General features: G+C 34.7%; 1 protein-coding gene across 1 annotated transcript in view; it reads left to right on the top strand.

The window, feature by feature from the left end:
- The window catches only part of RYBP (RING1 and YY1 binding protein), a 73,026-nt gene that overhangs the window by 23,365 nt on the left and 30,154 nt on the right, over positions 1-19,507 (top strand). The gene's annotated exons all lie outside the window — the stretch shown is intronic.

Genomic DNA, 19,507 nt, shown 5'->3' with positions numbered 1-19,507 from the left:
GCAAGATGGTGGAAGCAGAAAGAGAGAGATAGACAGACAGACAGATTCTCCTCTTTTAAAGTCCTCAGAACCATGCCCCTCACCACCGTTTTTAATCCATTCACAACTGTACAGTCCTACAGTCCAATCACCTCTCCAGTGCTTCACCTTTCAATTACCGTAATAGAATTTCCCACTTTCTTAACAGTCTCAGTGTGGGCTAAGTTTGCAATACATAAAACTTGGGGAACACAACTCAAGCTCCAATGAGTTTTGGGGGGACATAATTCAATCTGCTACATGTGGGTTAAAATCAACAAGGTCATGAAGTCTATGTTTTTTCTTAGAGATTTTACAGTGGATTAGGATTCAGAATGGTTGAAATTCTCTTAGTGAATACTTTTCAAGAGGTGGGCTAGAGAATTTTTTGAACTGATTAATAATTTAGATACTAGAATTTTCTCTTCTTTTTCAGAGGTGAAGTTCTAGATGATCCTTCCCTTTCGGGTGGTGCTGTTTTATAAATGAAGCTTCTGAATTGTTTATTAGTATTTTCAGAACTCTTTGACCTAATAATGAGTTTCATAAGAAAAGACATATTTCTCCTGATTAATTGGAGTGTTTTGGTAAAAAGTGGATTTTTTTACATTTTCAATTAATTTGTTGGACATTAATTAGCACTTAAGTTTTGGAGCATGAACTTTCAGAATAAGTAATCAATGAAAGTGGACACTGATGCTGGTCTACAAAGTTGGTTTCTCAGTAGATGTTACATAGAAACTTTTGTAATTTCAATATCTAGTTTTAAAAAATTTTTACAAACAGGAAATGCTCTGTACAAAAGTGAGGAAATATAATACACAGTGACCTGATTGTAACTTTCACTAATTTAACATTAGATTTAATCCTAATAGTTAAATCAGCTAATGGTAACTCCATGAATCATTTTGATCCTCTTGTGTTTTTTTTTTTTTTTTTTAAAGATACCGGTAAGGGGATCTCAACCCTTGACTTGGTGTTGTCAGCACCAGGCTCTCTGAAGTGAGCTAACCGGTCATCCTTATATAGGGATCTGAACCCATAGCCTTCGTATTATCAGCACCGCACTCTCCCGAGTGAGCCACTGGCTGGCCCTCTCTTGTGGTTTTGAAAGATGTGTTTTCAGAATTAATTTTATTACCCTCATAACATGCTCACGGAACATTGGTATAAAGATAATGCTTTGCTTTTCTCAGTGACCAATAATAATCTTTTAAGGTTTACTTTTTTAGTTTAGGTATCACTGGTAGTTTATTTATGTTCTCAGGTTAATGATCTTGTCAAGTAAATAGGTTCTAATTATCTATTCCTGTTTCCCTATCATTTGTCCAGGCTAGGGTTTTGTATAAATAATGCTTTAGGAGTGGGATTTTTATTTGTAATTTTTGTTTAGCTATCTTGTGTATAAAGTGAAATTCAAATTTACAGTAGTTTTTATTGTTCTCTGACTTCTCAGCAATAGACAGTGTGATGAAGTGGAAAAACTCTTTAAACTCTAACATAATGACAAATATGTCTTGTATATTTTTGTGTAGGTCTCTTTTCATTTTAACTTTTCTAATCCTAGTGCTAATGAATGAGACTTTAAAACCTACCTAGATTGTAGATTTTGTTTTTAAGAAAGTAAGATATGTGGTGGTCTTGTGTTTATTTATATTTTCTTTTCTGTGAAGAATAGGCTTTTGGACTGATGGGTTGTTCTGTACATCTGTCATATATAGATGAATCAGAAGTTTTTTATAGGTTCTGTGTGTGAGGATATAATTTGGCCTTCAGATTAGCAGAATGTTTGCATTAAGTTGTGGGATTCTTTTTATTGTCTACAAATGAACACATTTTTAATTCTTACTACAGGCTGTACAGTTGTCTTTGTATCCTTGGGAGTTGGTTCCAGGACCTCCTCTAGATACCAGAATCAGGATGCTCAAGTCCCTGATATAAAATGGCATAGTATTTGCAAGTAACTGATGCACATCCTCCCGTATACTTGGTCATCTCTAGATTACTTATAATACCTAATACAGTGTAAGTGCTATGTAAATAGTGTTATACTGTATTGTTTAGGGAATAATGACAAGAAAAAAAGTTTACGTGTTTAGTATAGATGCAATTTTTTAAAAAATATTTTTGATCCGTGGTTGGTTGAATCCAGGGGTTTAGAACCCACAGATACAGAGAGCCAACTGTATTTAGAATCAGAGAAAGCAAGGCTTGTTGACCTTTTCTGCTTCTGCTTCTGTTCTGCATACATCACTGTTAGCAGCCAATTTCCAATTGTCTTACATGATTTGGAATTTTCTCATCTTTTATTGGGGTAGGGGCAGCCTTCCCTCCCTGCCCTGGGGTTCCCCTATCCTGCTCTATTTACCCTGATTGCTGACTGACACACTACAAACTTTACTTATTTATCTAACTCCTCTGGTAGGAGTATCAGCTCCTTGTTCACAGCCACTCCCCAAAGCCTAGAAGGAATCAAACACAGCAGGTGCTTAGATACTGTTGAACTGTTAACTACTGCACGGGCTAAATGACCCTTCCACATACTTGAGGGTGGGGCTTGGTGAGTGCAGAAAGAAGAGGGGTGGAGGCAGCATGTAGTCCTCCCAGCTGCATCCTCACATTAGGCATGGGCAGGTCAGGCTTCCTCTCCAGGAGCAGCCCTGGTGCCGTGCAGCCATGAATGGGCCCTCCCATCAGGATACTGGCTGACCTTCTCCACTATGCTCCCTAGCAGCATCTAGCAGCATCATGTGCCCTTTGGCCTGAAACCCACAGGCAAGTGGTGAACAGCAACAGCAGTGGCCAGTCCCCTGGAATTTCTTCTTCTAGGCCTAAAATTCATTTTAATCATTAGTTTTAACCTTTTCATCATCTCTTTTCCCTCCTCCCAAAAAGCAAGTGAACAAACAAAAAACATCCAAAACCCAAACCCTAGAGTTAAACAGAAAAAAAGTTTTCTGGCAAAGGAAGTTCATTTACTTTTCTTTCCTTACCTCTGATCTTTCAAGAGTCATGTTACACCTCTCCTTGTGTCCTGCCCAGGAGAACTTTCAGATGATAGGAAGCAAGAAAGAACTAACTAGATAGTTGACTTTTGAGTAAACTCAGGTTGTCTGACAAACTTCTGGACCAGATACTGGTGTGAAGATAAGGAAGAATAGGATTACTATACTGTTGGTAATATGGAAAATAACATAATGACCAAAATACATGAAGCTGTATTGTTACATTGATGTTCACTTCCAGTCATCACAAAGACCACTTTATTCCTTAGTAGAACCCTAGTAGTATGGGTTCTTTCTGAAGAGATCCATGTTATAATTTATGTGATGTGTTTTGCATGTGGGTATAATGGTAATGATGGTATCAATCTAACTTTATGGCTAAAGTGTGAGAATCTACTGCCAATTAAAATTACTCAGAGCACTTTGAAATACTTATAAGCTAGAGGTAAAATAGTTTATTATACAAAAATATGACTTATTCATAGCATTTTTAGAATATATCCTCAAATAGTACTGAATAACTAGGTTTTATTTCCTGATTTTAAAGATGATAAACAGTAAAACTTGTCTAAAGTAGATTTTATAGACTAGGGTGTAATTTCTGTGCTATTTAGCTCTGTTATTATTTAAGAAAAACCAAAAAGTGTTATATGAAACAGGATAATAATCACATCATTTGCCATCATTAATCTTTTTTAGCTTTATTAAAGTATAATTGACAGATAAGAAACTTCGCATTTAAAATGTAATCTGGAAAACCACCACAGAAATGATAATAACATCTGTTGCCCCTAAAAGTTTTCTCTTGGTAATTTTTCGTTCCTTTCTTTCCCTGGGCAGCCACCAATGTGCTTTCTGTTACTATAGATTAGTTTGCATTTTCATGAATTTTATGTAAAGGTAATCATACAGTTTTAGCTTTATATATGTGTATATATGTATGTTTTTCATTTCTTTGGTCTGGCTTCTTTCTATCACTGTGCTTATTTTGAGATTAAGAAAACTCTTAAAAAGCTTTCTTGTTGGTAATTCCTCCTTGTTCCTTTCTGTCCCTTGGCAGCCACTAATAAGCTTTCTGTCACTATAGATTGCATTTTCTTGTATATATATGTAATCATACAGTATATATATTCAATGCATCCCAACAAAAATCCCAGCATGCCTTTTATGTAGAAATTGACAAGCTAGTTCTAAAATTTTTATGGAAATGCAAAGGACCTAGAACAGCTAAAATAACTTTGAAAAAGAACAAATATATATACATTTGAATATATATGTTTATTTGAAATATATATATATTTCATATATATAACAATATATTCTTTCTTTGGTCTGACTTCTATAATAACCATGCTTAATTTGAGATTAATTTGTGTTTTTCCTTTTTATTGCTGAATAATATTCCATTGTATGGATAGTCTACAATTTGTCTATCCATTTACCTGTTGATGAAATATGAGTTGTGTCCAGTTTCTGGCTGTTATAAGTAAAAAGGACTCTGTACATTCCTGAATAAGTCTTTGTGTGGACATAACACTTTCACTTCTCTTGAGTAAATTACCTAGGAATGGAATTTCTAGGTATGTTTTAACCTTTTAAGAAACTGCCAAAGTGTTTCTCAAAGTGGTTATATCACTTGAAACTCCCACCAGTACTGTATGAGTTCCAATCAGTCTTTTTAATTTTAGGTTTATAGCTGGTGTCTGGTATCTCATTACTCTGTGTGTGTATTTTTATTTTTTAAAGTTTTTAATTTTTTTGGTGGCTGGCTGGTACAGGGTTCAAACCCTGGACCTTGGTGTTATTGGCACCACACTCTAGCCAACCGAGCTAACCAGCCAGCCCTCATTGCAGTTTTAACTTGTGTCTCCCTAACAGTTAAGGATGTTGAGCATGTATTCATGTGCTTATTAGCTGTCTGTATGTTTTAAGTATCTGCTCATATCGTTTACTGATTTTTTAAAATTTGGTTGTTTGACTTACTATTGAATTGTGAGAGTTCTATATTCCAGATTCAGATGTTTTAAGAGTGTCTTGAAGAGCAGACTCACTAATTTTGATGAAGTCCAGTTTATTATTATTATTATTATTATTATTTTATTTTTATTTTTTAAAAGATGACTGGCAAGGGGATCATAACCCTTGACTTGGTGTTGTCAGCACCACGCTCTCCCAAGTGAGCTAACCGACCATCCTTATATAGGGATCTGAACCTGTGGCCTTGGTGTTATCAGCACCATACTCTCCCGAGTGAGCCATGGGCTGGCCCTCAGTTTATTATTTTTTTATAACTTTTTGTGTCATATTTAAGAAATCTTTGCCAGGCCTAAGGTTAGTAAGATTTACTCATAGCTTTACTTTTCAGCAGATTTATAAGTTGTTACATTTAAGACTGATCCATTTTGAGTTAGTTTAAATACAAATTCGTAAGTGTGAGGTAAGTTTTCTTTTTTTACATATGGCTGTTCATTTGTTCCAGCACCATTTATTGGAATGATTGTACTTTCCTCATTTGAAGTGCCTTGGGATCTTTGATGAAAATCAATGGACTATGTATGTGTGGGTCTATCTCTTTGTCTTTCCTTACACCAGTATGGAGGTCTTTATAATAAGTCTTGAAATCAGGGAGTAAGACCTTCAACTTTGTTCTTTTTCAAAGTGATTTTGGCTGTTATAGGTCCTTTGCATTTCCATAAAAATTTTAGAATTTGCTTGTCAATTTCTACATAAAAGGCTGCTGGGATTTTTGTTGGGATGCACTGAATCTATAGATAAATTTGGGAAAAATTGATAATCTGAAAGATTGGACTAGTATTTCAGTCCATGAACATGGTATATTTCTGTACTTGTTTAGGTCTTCCCTCAGCAGTGTTTTGTGGTATTTCAATCTACAAGCTTTTTGCATATCTTTTGTCTAGTTTATCACTATTTCATTTTTTTTTTTTTAATGCTGTGTAAATGTTACTACTTTACAATTTTAAATTTCTGGTTGTTTGTGGCTAGTTTATAGAAATATAGATTATTTTTGTGTATCTTCTATCCTGTAATGTTTCTAAAATTATCTATTCTAGTAGTGTGTGTGTACACACACGCGTGCTCCATAGAATTTTCTCCATAGGTGATCTCGTCTGAATTAAGACAGTTTTGTCTTCCTTTCTGGTTTGGATGCCTTTTATTTCTTTTAGTTGCCTATTGTGTTGACTAAAACCATGTTGAATAGAAGTTTTAAGAGTGGATGTACTCATTATTCCAGATTTGAGGGTGGCAGGGATTAAGCATTCATTCTTTCACTGTTAAGTATGAGTTTAGCTATAGTTTTTTTTGTAGTTTTAGGGAGTTCCTTTCTATTTCAATCTGCTGAGAGTTTTTATTAAGGAACAGAAGTTGGGTTTTGTCAGATTTTTTTTCCTCCTGTATTTATTAAGACAGTCATACAGTTTTTCATATATAACACTGAATTGTATTGGTTGATTTTGGAATTTTAAACCCAACTTGGCATTCCTGGGATAAATCACACTTTGTCATAATGTGTATTCTCATGGTGATAATCCACGTTGGATTATTTTGTTAAGAATATTTGCATCTGTGTTCATGAAGGATGTTGGTCTGTAGATTTTCTTATCTTGTAAAATTTTTTTGTCTGGTTTTATACTCAGGGTAGTATAGGTCTTCTAGAATGAGTTAGAAAATGTTCACTTTTCTTCAATTTTCTGAAAGAGTTTGTATAGAATTGGTATTATTTCTTCCTTAAATGTTTGGTAGACTTCACCAGTGAAGCCATCTGGGCCTAGGGGAATATTTTTCTTTATAGGTAGATTTTAACTACAAATTGAATTTCTTTAAAATATGTAGGAATATTCTGATTATTTCTTCTTGAGTGAGCTTTGGCAGTTTGTACCTTTCAAGAAATTTAGGATTTGCCCATTTTATTGAAATGAAGTTGTTTGTAAAATATTCCCTTATTAGATACCTGTAGACTTTGTGGAGATTGAACCTCTCATTCTTTATGGGTAATTTCTGTCTTCTTTATCTTGATGAATCTGTTGAATAAGAATTGTATTGATCCCACACTTTTTATTTCACTGCTTTTCTCTTTGTTTCTGTTTTGTATTTCATTGACTTCTGGTCTGATCTGTTTTATATCTTTCCTTTTGCATATTTTGAGTTTCATTTGCTTGTCTAATTTTTAGTTTCTTAAGGAGTAAGACCTTTCTCTTTTTTCAAGTGTAGGTATTTGGTGGTATAAATTTCCCTCTCAATTCCTACATTAGTTGCAACCCACAAATTTTGATTATTGTTTTCATTTTTATTTAGTCTAAAACACTTTCTTATTTTACTTTTAATTGCTTTTTTGTCTGATGTGTTATTTGGAATTGTTACTTAGTTTCCAGATATGTGAGCATATTCCAGATATCCTTCTGTTTTTGCTTTCTCATTTAACTTAATTATGATTAGCTTTTTTATTAGGTGCATAAGCTTTTGGGATTTTTATGTCTTCTTGATGAATTGACCCCTTTATCATTATGAAATAATTCTCTGTCCCTGGTAATATCTAATATCATTTGCTCTGAAATGTGCTTTGTCTCATTAATATAGACACTTCAGCTTTCTTTTTACTAGTGTCAGCATGGCATTAGCTTTCCCCATGTTTGTGTCTTTTATATTGAAATGGGTTTCTTATAGGCAGTATATAGTTGGGTTTTGTTTTTCTAAGCAAACATCACAATCTCTGCCTTTTAATTGTGATGTTTAGACCATTCACATTTAATGTGCTTATTGATATGATTGCTTTTAAATCTGTTATCTTGCTGTTTTTCTATTTTCCCCACCCATTCTTTGTTTCTCTTTTCTCTTCGGCTTTCTTTGGCTTAATTGGGTTTTTAAAAATCCATGTTATGTTCTCTATTAACCTACTAGCTATAACATGAGTTATTTTAGTTGTTGCTTTAGTGTACATATTTAACTGAACACAATCTACTTTCAGGTGAACTATACTTCTTCACACTTTGTAGTAGTACAATGTCCCATTCGTTCTCCTGGCTTTTGTGCTGTTATTGTCATACATTTACTTCTACTTATGTTATAATCCCCCACAGTATATGTAATGTTAAATTTTGGCTTTAAGTTGTCAGTTACCTTTTAAACAAATTTTTAAAATATTACAAAAGGAATCTTTTATATTTTCCCACATATTTACCACTTCGGGTGCTCTTCATTCCTTTGTATAGATGCACATTTCCAACTGGTAACATTTCCTATTGCCTGAGGGACTTTTAATAATTCTTACAGTGCAGATCATCTACTGGTGATTTTTTTTTTTTTTTAATGTCTCAAGCTTTTATTTTGCCCATTTTCTGGTAATAGCTATATAAGGACATAATTAAGATATAATTCACATATCATACAATTCATCCATTTAAAGTATGCATTTCAGTGATGGTTAGTATATTCACAGAGTTATGAACCATTTCCACATTTCATCACCCCCACAAGAAACCTTCCTTTTAGTCATCAGCTCCTAGCTATCCCCTGCTTCTCGCCCCCAGTACTAGGGAGCCTCTAATATACCTTCTCTAAAGATTTGCCTAATCTGGGTACTTTATATAAATGGAATCCTACAATATGTAGTCATTTGTGACTGGCTTCTTTCATTAATGTAATGTTACCAGTCAGTACTTCATTCCTGTTTATGGCTTAATAATATTCCAGTGCATAGATTTATTCATCAGTTGATGGACATTTGCATTGTTGCACATTTGGGCTGTTAAATAATGCTGCTGTGAACATTCATGTATGCATTTTTGTGTGTATGTATGTTTTCATTTTCCTTGTGTATACCTCAGGGAGTGGAATTGCTGGGTCAAAGAAAGAGTAACTGTTTAACCTTTTGAGAAACCGCCCCACTTTCCAAAGTAGCTGTACCATTTTATATTTCCACCAACAGTGTGTGAGGCTTCCAATGTCTTGCCCTTGTTTCAAAAGATATTTCCAGTGCGTGTAAAATTTTAGGTTGTTTTTTCTTTTAGTTACCTTAAGGATGCTGCTTTATTGTCTTCTGGGTTACCTCATTTCAGACGAGCAATCTGCTATCATCTTTGTACTTGTACAGAATGTGTCCTTAGTTTTCTGTGTTTGCTTTTAAGATTTCTCTTCACTGGTTTTTAGCAATTTGATTATGATGGGCTTTGGCATAGTTTTCTTCATGTTTCTTGTGCTTGGGGTTTGTTGAGCAGCATTTTGCTTACTTAAAGCTTATGCCTATTAGGAAATAAATAAAGATAATTTTACGAAATGAGTGTTAAATTCTTATTTGAGGTAAGAAATATGCCATAGCATATCAAGCTGAGAAGAGCTGAAATCCTTTAAATTGCCGTTGGTAAATACTGTTTTTTCCTCCTCAAAAAAATTCTTTAAAACAGGCTTTGAGATTATTTTACATGGCCATTACATACAAGGAAACTAAAATCCAGTGAGGTTAAGTGATTGGCCCAAGGTCATGGAGCAGGTTAATAGTAGTAGATCCTGGACTAGACTCCTAGCTTAGCCTTGATCTCTTCCCATCAAATTTACCACTCTTTGACAAACCAAGCAGTAGGAAGATGAGTAGGGGATATTGCTTTGGACGCTATGAGAGAGTGTGACCACTACAATATTCTATATTTTAGGATTTCTTTACCTCTGAGATAGAGACAGAAATGGTGTGTCTCATTCCCCTTCATTTCCCCATTATCCATCTTTCTCTGTCTTTCAGAACTATGACAGACTCGTGTACTTCAGAATGAAATAAGAACTGTCTCTTCTCCATTTCCAGCTCTTCATTTCTCCATACAGACACGTCAGTGAAATACTCCCTGTTGCAGTCTATAAACAATAACTACCTCAGACCTCCAGTGCTTATATGTTATCTTAGGAAGTCTATGACTTGGTTTGGCTTGCTGTTCTCAAACAGTGGTTTGCTTGACAGCTGATCTTTTTATTTGGTATGAGGGGCTTCAGGTTTGAACTTGCTTTCTCTTGACATATGTTTCTGTTCTGCCCACGTGATTTCCCCCAATGGGAAGTATGTATGAGTATGGGTTGGTGATTTGAAGTTACCATCTGTATCGCATCCGTAGCACTTCTTTTCCCTTTGTGAGATTTCCTTTGTTTTTAGAATCTTTTCATATTGACTATTCTTGATGGCTTTCTTTGTAGATAATTGTGGAGCACCTGGACCATTTTGGCAGAGGTGGAATGGCTTTAGATGTCTTTGTTCTTTTTGAAGCTTATCTGATTGGTTGTACATTCCTATGCATTAGAAACAGATTGTCTAGTAATATGGAACATCCAGTCACCTTATCTTACAGAGTTCAGGTTTGATGAAGCTGGATATATGAGGCTCTTAGAAGGCCATTTAGAAGTGCATGATGAGAGGAATGGAAAGTTGGAGTTTTACAGTATTTTACGGAAAATATTAAGAAAAAAATTTGAGAATTTATTTTAAAGTCAGGTTTATTGAAGTATTTATATATAGTAAGTTTAATCCTTTTTGACCTATAGTCTGTGTTTTCTTTGGGTTTTTTTTTTTTGTTTGTTTTTTGTTTTTGCCGGCTGGTTGGTAGAGGGATCAAATACTGGATCCTCACTGTTACCAGCACCACACTCTGTGAACTTTGACAACTAAGAAAAATATTCCCCGAAAGTACCATTTTGCATTGTCACCAGCAGAATGAATTCCAATTTCTATGCATCATCCTCAGTACTTGGTGTTGCCAGATTGTTGTTTTTAATAGCCATCATTGTAGGTGTGCAGTGATAGCTCATTGTAGTTTTAATTTTCATTTCCTTGATGTCTAATGATCAGCATTTTTTCATGTGCCTGTGTAAGTCATCCATGTATTTCTTTGATGAAGTGAGTTTAGATTATTTTGCCCATTTAATAATTGTGTTGCTTCCTTATTATTGAGCTTTTAAAGTTTTTCATATATTCTGGATAACAGTTCTTAATCAGGTATGTGTTTTGAAAATTTTTTCTCATAGCCTTTCATTTTCTTACTAGTGTTTATTTTTTTTAACTAGTGTCTTTTGAAGAACAAACAATTTTTATGAAATCTAATATATCAATTTTCAAAAATAATAATGATAAGTAAATTAAAGAAATAAGAAAAATAAATAAAAACACCTTAACTGGGGCCAGCCCTGTGGCTCACTCGGGAGAGTGCGGCGCTGGGAGCACCGAGGCCACGGGTTCGGATCCCATATAGGGATGGTCGGTGTGCTCACTGGCTGAGCATGGTGCAGACCACACCGTGCGGAGGGTTGCGATCCCCTTACTGGTCAAAAACAAAACAACAACAACAACAACAACAACAACAACAACAACAAAAAAAAAAACCAACCAAAATACCCTAATTGTTCTGCAACATCTTAGAATAAAATAAAATAAAATAATTAATTAAAAAATAAGAAAAATAAACTAATACATAAACTTTTTTCATTTATGGCTTATTATTTTTATGTTGGAAGAAGTCTTTGCTTAAACCAGAGTGATAAAGATTTTCTCTTTATGTTTTCTTAGAAGTTTTATAATAAAGTTTGATTTTTTACATTTAGGTCTGTGATCCAATTTAATTCTTGTGTATGGAGGAAAGTATGGATTGAGATTTTAATTTTTGCACATGGATGTCCCATTTTTTCTACACCATTTGTTGAAAAGACTCTTTTCTTCCACCAGATTACATTGGCATCTGTTGACCAAAAATGTGTGTGTATTTCTGGACTGTCTGTTTTGTCCTGTTGATTCTTTGTGTCTGACCTTTCACCAGTACAACATTGTCTTGAATGTTGTAAATAATCAAGGTAAATCAAGAAGTTGGGTAGCATTAGCCCTTCAAATTGGTACTTTTTTTTTTTTTCCAGAATTGTTTTGCTTTTTTTAGGGCATCTGTTTTTCTGTGTGAATTTTAGAATCAGCATGTCAATTTCTATGAAACTTTGTGATTTTTGACAGGATCACATCGAGTCTATAGATCAGCACTGTCCACTAGAACTTTCTGTAATGGAAATGTTCTTCTACATTTACACTTTTCAGTGTATGGTAATCACTAGCCATATATGACTATTGATGACTTAAAGTGTGGCGAGAGTGAGGAAATAAATTTTAAAGTTTATTTGATTTTAATTAAATTCAAATATAGACACATGTCTCTAAGTGGGTGTTGGACAGCATAACTATAGATCATTTTGAGGCAATTTGCTTCTTTAACAGTATTGAGTCTTCCAACCCACAAATGTGGTGTATTTCCCTATTTAGTTAAGTTTTTGATTCTCTCATTGATGTTTTATAGATTGCAGCACACAGCTCTTGTACATCTTTTGTTAGGTTTGTCCCTGAGCGTTTCATGTTTTGGGATGCTATTGTAAATGGTATATTTTCTTCCTTCATTTTAATTTCCAACTGTTCATTGCTAGTATGTAGAAATAAAGTTGAACTTTGAATACCTGTATTGACTTTGTATCCTGTGACCTTGTTAATTTTACTTATTCTAGTAATTTTTTGTAGGTTTTTGGGATTTTCTGCATAGGCAGTTGTGTAAAATTTTAGTAAAGACAGTTTTATTTCTTTCTTTTCAGTCTGTATTTTTTCCCCTTACTAAATGGGCTAGGACCACCAGTACAGTGTTGGCTATAAGTCTTAGTTTGCTGTGCTTTAAAAGTCATCACTATGAATGGATGTTGAATTTTATTAATGCTTTTACTGTGTCTATTGAGATGATCATATAGTTTTTCTTTAATCTGTTGCTGTGGTGAATTATATTGATTTTTCAAATATTTAACCAACTCTATCATGGTGTCCCATTTGGTCATCATATATTATCCTTTTTATATATTGCTGGGTTCAGTTTACTAATAAATTGGATTTGTGTTCTTGAAATAGTTATCTTGCATAGTCTTTGTCTAGTTTTGGTGTTCTGATAATGGTGACCTTATAACATTGAGGTGAGAAGTGTTCCACTACCTTCTCCCTCGTAGAGATTGTGTAGAAATCTTTCTTTCTTAAAATGAAAAGCCATTGTGGCCTTGGGGATGGGGGGTTGTTTTAATTGTTGAAGGGTTTCTGCCAGAAATGGGTTTATTTCATAGATATAGGTCTATTTATGTTATCTATTTCTTCCTAAGTGAGCTTTGGCAGTTGGGAAAAATTCTTTGAGAGACACATTGCATCTAAGCTGTCAACCTTAAATAAGTATAGAATTGTTTATAATTTCTTCCTTTTTACCCTTTAATGTCTGTAAGACTTGTAGTGATGTGTCTCCTCTTTCATTCCTGATACAGAGAGTGTATAACTTTTTTTCTTGATTTATTATGCTATCCCTTTTAAAACTTAAGTAAAAAATAATAATGGTTTAAATTAATAGAAAAGCACAAAAAAAGTAATGTAGGATATCCATATGCTCACCACCTAATATTAATAAATGTTAATGTCTTTTCACATTTTTTTTTAAGATAGCTTCAATTAAAATTTTTTAAGCAGTGAACATTTAGCAGTTTGTTAAGAACACCTCTTCTCTGATTCTTCCCTCAGTGCCTTTTCTAACCACTGTTATTGAAGTTGGTATACATCATTCTTTGTATTTCTTCCTATTTTTAGTAACTGTATGAATCCATCATCAATAATAAATGTATCTCTTTTTCCCTTTGGAAAATCTACGTAAATGGTATACTGTACATATCCTTTTGTATCTTGGCTTTTTTTCCCCCCACCCACCATTGTTTGAGATACAGTCATGGTATGCAAATTTTAAGTTGTATAGTATTTTTGTTGTGTAAAATACAGCTTACCCGTTCTTCAGCTGAATAATAGAATGCTTCTACTTTTCTCTATTACAAATAGAACTGTTGTGAGCATGTTTGTAAATGTCTTCTTGTGATAAGTAGTTAAGGTTTGTTTTTTTTAGGTTAGAGACTTTTAAATGGAGTTGCTGAAAGGTAGGATGTGGGCTTCTTCAGCATTAACAATTGTCAAATTGTTCTCCATAGTATTTTTCCCAACAGCAGAATTCCTGTTTTCCTACATGATACCAACATTTTGGGTTATCAGATTTACATTGGGGGGCTGGAATTATAGGGTGGGAAATGGTATTTTATTGTTTTAATATACATTTCCCTTATCAAGAAGGTTAAATGTGGTTTTTCCCTGTGTTTGTGAGGTATTTAAAATCCTCCTAAATTAATTAACTATGCTTTGAAATGTTGAGGGTTTTTAATTTTCTGTGGTATACTTCCCTAAGTTATAATTTTGACTTTGGCATTCCTTTCTCTTGGTCCTTTATAGTCTTTTCTCTTTTTTATCCTTTATTTTTAGTTATCTGTTTAGTTCAGGGAGCAAAAAGACTGGAGTCTGTACTCACCTTGTTTTTCTTTGTGTTGTTTTAAATATCAGGTATGTTACAGTTTTTCAGATGGCTCCTTTATAGCTACTCCTTTCTTGGGGTACCAAATGGGGTGCCATCATGAGGTTCAAGGGGCTACTCTTTGCAGCCTATGCGTGGGTATAATAGATCAAGATGAAATCAGGCTTCCAACAGACTGGAGTATAAGCAGAATGGCAGTTTATCGTGATACTTCTTTCCACTAATCAGAATGCTCAGGTTATCCTATCAGACCCCCTTTGTTACATGTCAGAGCCCTGAGAAGCTAGATTAGTGATTTGAATTTGCCTGGTAAATCTGGAATTCAGAAGGTAAGATGTGTGTACATTGTGTGCTTTATAAAAGTCTTGAAGACATGGCTCCATCTATACCACACTGTAGAAAATAACTTCTGATTGATGAGATTGTCTTTGTCCTCTGAAAATTTCAAATCCACCTCTAGAGATTGTTTTATGTAGTGTGGTATGAAAATTAAGAGCTGAATTTCTTTTCTACCCTTTTTTCCTCTGGTTTTAGGAATCAGTAGTTAATGATTGATTTTTGTTCACAACATGTCTTAGGTCTCCTGCTGTTCAGGAAAAGGTTTCTGCCCATAGAAAGAATAATACGTTGCAGGACTTAAACATAATTCAGCTTCAGAATCTTTGTTGTATTGGTATTCCATAGAAGTACAATCAGTAGACTTTATTCAGATTATTCCTTTTTACCTGTCACCGTGTGTGTGCACACACGTGCGGGCGCCTGTATGTGTGCATGCTCATAGTTAATTTTATGTAATGTTACTACATGTGTAGTTTGTGTTACCACCATTACAATCAAGATAAAGAATAGTCCCATCACAAGAATCCTTCATGCTGTTCCTTTATAGCCACAGTCACTGGGCAATGGACTGATATATACATACATACATATATATATATATTGACCTTATCGATAAGACTAGAATATGGGTGCTATGTTAGAAATTTCTAAACATCATGTTTTAAATGGGAAACTGCTACTCTTTTGAGTTTCTTTTAATCCTATGTACAATTTATGCTTGTAAACATAACCTATTGTCTATTAGCAAATAAGGAATAAGATGTGAGAATATTCTGAAAAATTAGCCTGTGTATTAAAAGTTGTAGAAGATTGCATTGTTAAACTTTTCATTTTAATAGCTTTATTGCAGTATAATTTATGTACTATATAAATTGCGTCAAACAGTTCAATGATTTTTAGTGAATTTACACAGTTGTGTAACCATCACCATAGTCCAGTTTTTTTTTTTTTTTTTTTTTTTTTTAATGTAAAGATGACCGGTAAGGGGATCTTAACCCTTGACTTGGTGTTGTCAGCACCATGCTCACCCAGTGAGCTAACCGGCCATCCCTATATGGGATCTGAACCTGTGGCCTTGGTGTTATCAGCACCACACCCTCCCGAGTGAGCCACGGGCCGGCACCCCTAGTCCAGTTTTAAAACACCTACATCATCCCCAAAAGTTCCCTCATGCCTGTTTGTAATCAGTTCTCTCTCCCTAGGCAACCATTGATCTGCTTGTAGTGTATGGAAATTTCGTGTCTGTGAAACATATAGTCTTTGAGTCTGGCCTCTTTCATTCAGCTTAGTGGGTTTGTCTGCCTCATTGCATTATCACTACTTCATTTCTTTTTGTTGCTGAGTAGTATTTATTGCATGCATAAGCCACATTTTCTGTATTCACTAGTTCATGGATGTCAGGATTGTTTCCAGTGTGTTACTCTTTTGAGTAATGCTGCCATAAACATTTGTGTAGAAGTCTTTGTGTGGACATGTCTTTTTGTTTCTCTTGAGTACATACCTGGGAGTAGATGGCTGATGGCTGAGTTGTATAGTAATTGTTCTTTTAACATTTTAAGAAACTGCCAAACTTTTCCAGAGTGGTTGTACCATTTTATATTACCTACAACAACATGTGAGGGTTTCAGTTTCTCCATTTCCTCACCAGCACTTAGTATAGTCTTTTTTTTTTTTTTTTTTTTGTCGTTTTTTTCGTGACCGGCACTCAGCCAGTGAGTGCACCAGTCATTCCTATATAGGATCCGAACCCGCGGCGGGAGCGTCGCCGCGCTCCCAGCGCAGCACTCTACCAAGTGCGCCACGGGCTCGGCCCAGTATAGTCTTTTTTATTATGTATGGTCGTTGAGTGGGTGTATTGTGAAACCTCATTGTGGTTTTAATTTGCATGTCTCAAGTGACTAATAAGCTTATTAGCCATTTGTAAATCTTCTTTGGTCAAGTGTCTATTCAAATATTTTGCTCATTTAAAAAACTGAGTTTTCTTTTTATTAAGTTGTAAAGAATACATTGTATAGTCTGGATATTCATCTTTTATCAGATATATGTACCTTTTAATTTTCTTATTGATGTCTTTTGAAGAGCAAAATTTTTGTTTTTCATGGAATCTGCTGTGACCTGAATGTTTGTGTCTCTCCAAAATTCATATGTATGTTGAAATCTAATCTCCAATGTGTTTGGTATTAAAAAGTGAGGTTGTTGGGAGGTGATTAGGTCATGAATGGGATTAATGTCCTTATAAAAAGGCCCAAGGGGATTAATGTCCTTATAAAAAGGCCCAAGGGAGCTGATTTGCTCCTTTCTCATGTGCAGATACCGAATCTGCTGGTGTCTTGATTTGGGACTCTCTAACCTCCAGAACTGTGAGCAGTCAATTTCTGTTTCTTATACATTATTCAGTCGAAGGTATTTTGTTGGAGCAGCCCAAGTGGACTGAGACAGTCCAATTTATATATTTTTTACTTCTTATAGGAGTAGATTTTTTAAGAAGGCAATTTTACCTGTGAAAGAAGCATGTATATATAGTATGAGCCTTTTTTAGTCTGTTTCTAAAACCATGTTGGGATGCATCCCTGATTTTTTTCTTGGCTTTTAGTTTTCTTACTCAACAATGAAAAGACTATTTCATTGCATGTCCGTGTAACTAACAATGAAAAACAATTTATAATTTCTATATTTTTTTCCATGACCTTCTGGATGTATTACTAGTCTTGTGTGAAAAATTTTGTTTTCATATTACTTTATAGTAAAAAAAGCAATAAGTATTCTCAGCCTAGGCCTGCTCAGGACATTTTCTTGAAGAGCAAGTAATTAAGCTTGATTGAGATACACAATATATGTGTTTTATAACTAATGCCAAATGCCGTCTGATTATTAGAAATGCAAGCTAGTGGGGAACTCATGTCTCCATTTGAGGTCTGTTGTCTGTCCTTATATTATACAGAACTAGTAGAAAAAATTAAAAAGCTCTTTAATTTCTTCTTCTGCAACTTTTTAATATAGTCTTTATTGTTACAATTTAAGCCTTTTTACAATTGCCATTTGGAGGTTAAGGACCACAGTGTAATTCTGGATTGAGAGCTGCCAAATTTTTGTCATCTTTTTCTTTTCCTTTATAAGTAATATACCTTAATTTTGTCTTGGTTTGCCATCAGCTCACTAATAATAAATTATCAAAGTGCAGGGTAGATCTTGAGTACATACTATTAAAGAAAATCTGTTAAAGGAAGGAATACAAAATGTACACTAAGTTATGGCATTAGGGTTGGATTTCTTTTATCAGCTTCATATGCAAAAGGCAGTGCAACGATAACATTTAATTGGAAGTGAACCTCTCATTGGATTTCAAGATGGGTACAAGTTAAAGAGGTGATTTGAGTACTTTTTCTGTATCCTTTGCACTTCTATGCATCAACCATCTTTCATGAATCTCTTCTTTGATAAACTGTCCTGGCTTTTGGGCAGTGTATAAAAATGTATGGACCACATGTCATATAAGCGACTCTGATAATGAAGATCAGAAGCTGCAGGGGCCTACATCACGTTTCAGCTGGGATAGGGTAATACAGACTAAAGAGTTATCTTAGTGCCTTTATAACAAAATACCTGAGACCGGGCAATTTATAAAGAACAGGAATTTATTTTCTCACACTTCTGGAGGCTGGGATGTCCAAGATCAAGGCACCAGCATATTGTGTTTGGTGAGGAAGGTTGCTCTCTGCTTCTGGCCTTGTTGCTGTGTCCTCTCATGGCAGAAGGTGGAAGGGCAAAAAGGCATAGCTAATTTCCCACTGCCCTTCTATGAGGCAGTGATCCCATACTGATTAGTATGGGGTTGAGGCCCTCATGAACTAATCACCTCCTAAAGTCCCCCACCTCTTAATACTGCTGCATTGGGGATTAAAGTTGAACATGAATTTTGTAGGGGACACACACATTCAAACCTTAGCAGGAGTATACATTTTCTAAATCATATGCATATTTTTTGCCTGCAAAAGCTACACATTTCTCTTGCTAAAAAGTAAAACGACTTATTTAAACTAGGTGGTAAGATGGAGGAAAAGTTAATTGGAATTTCATTGGGACTTCACAGAGAAGCTTCTCAAATGAGTGAATTCTGTGAAAGAGAAAATGTGTGTGGCATTTGAAGTGTTGGTGGAGCAACATGTGAAGTTCTTGTGCAAGATCATTCCCATTAGAAAATTAGCTATGCCTTTTTGGAAGGTGTCTCCTTTGTTTTGCATTGTACACAATTAGGTGGAGGTTCATCTTATAGATGGAGCACTTGCTTCTTGCAGACGTTTAACTTAACACAATTTTTTTCCCCAACAAAGTTGATACACAGAAATGCTAATGTGGAATATATGGAAAATGTTTTAATAAGTATGTTATAATCTTTTAAACATCTACTGTCATGGAGTTTGCCTGAAATGGACTTCGTGTAAGCTATTTCAATTCTTCTATGGTAATGAATCCTGCAGAGTTAACTACAGGCTTTTGGTTAGGCTACAGTTAGCAAAGCAGTGTGTAGCTTTATATAGGTAGTCTGATCTTGTCCTGTCACCAACCATAGTTCAATAAACTGAATGGATCATTCCCCCACCCCCAAGCTGATTTGGATGCTTAATTACAAACCAGAAAGCACGTTTTGCAGACTGTTGAAGAAATGTGGATAGCAGGTGACTGGACTTAACCTCCCTTCTTTAGTTTTTTTCCCCAAGCATAATAGGTTTTGCTCTCCTTAGCTATATTTTC

This window comes from Cynocephalus volans, chromosome 11 (assembly GCF_027409185.1).
Source record: "Cynocephalus volans isolate mCynVol1 chromosome 11, mCynVol1.pri, whole genome shotgun sequence".
In the NCBI taxonomy this organism is placed as follows: Eukaryota; Metazoa; Chordata; class Mammalia; order Dermoptera; family Cynocephalidae; genus Cynocephalus; species Cynocephalus volans.
Note: the sequence above shows the minus strand (reverse complement) of the source record. Positions and strands in the feature narration are given on the sequence as shown.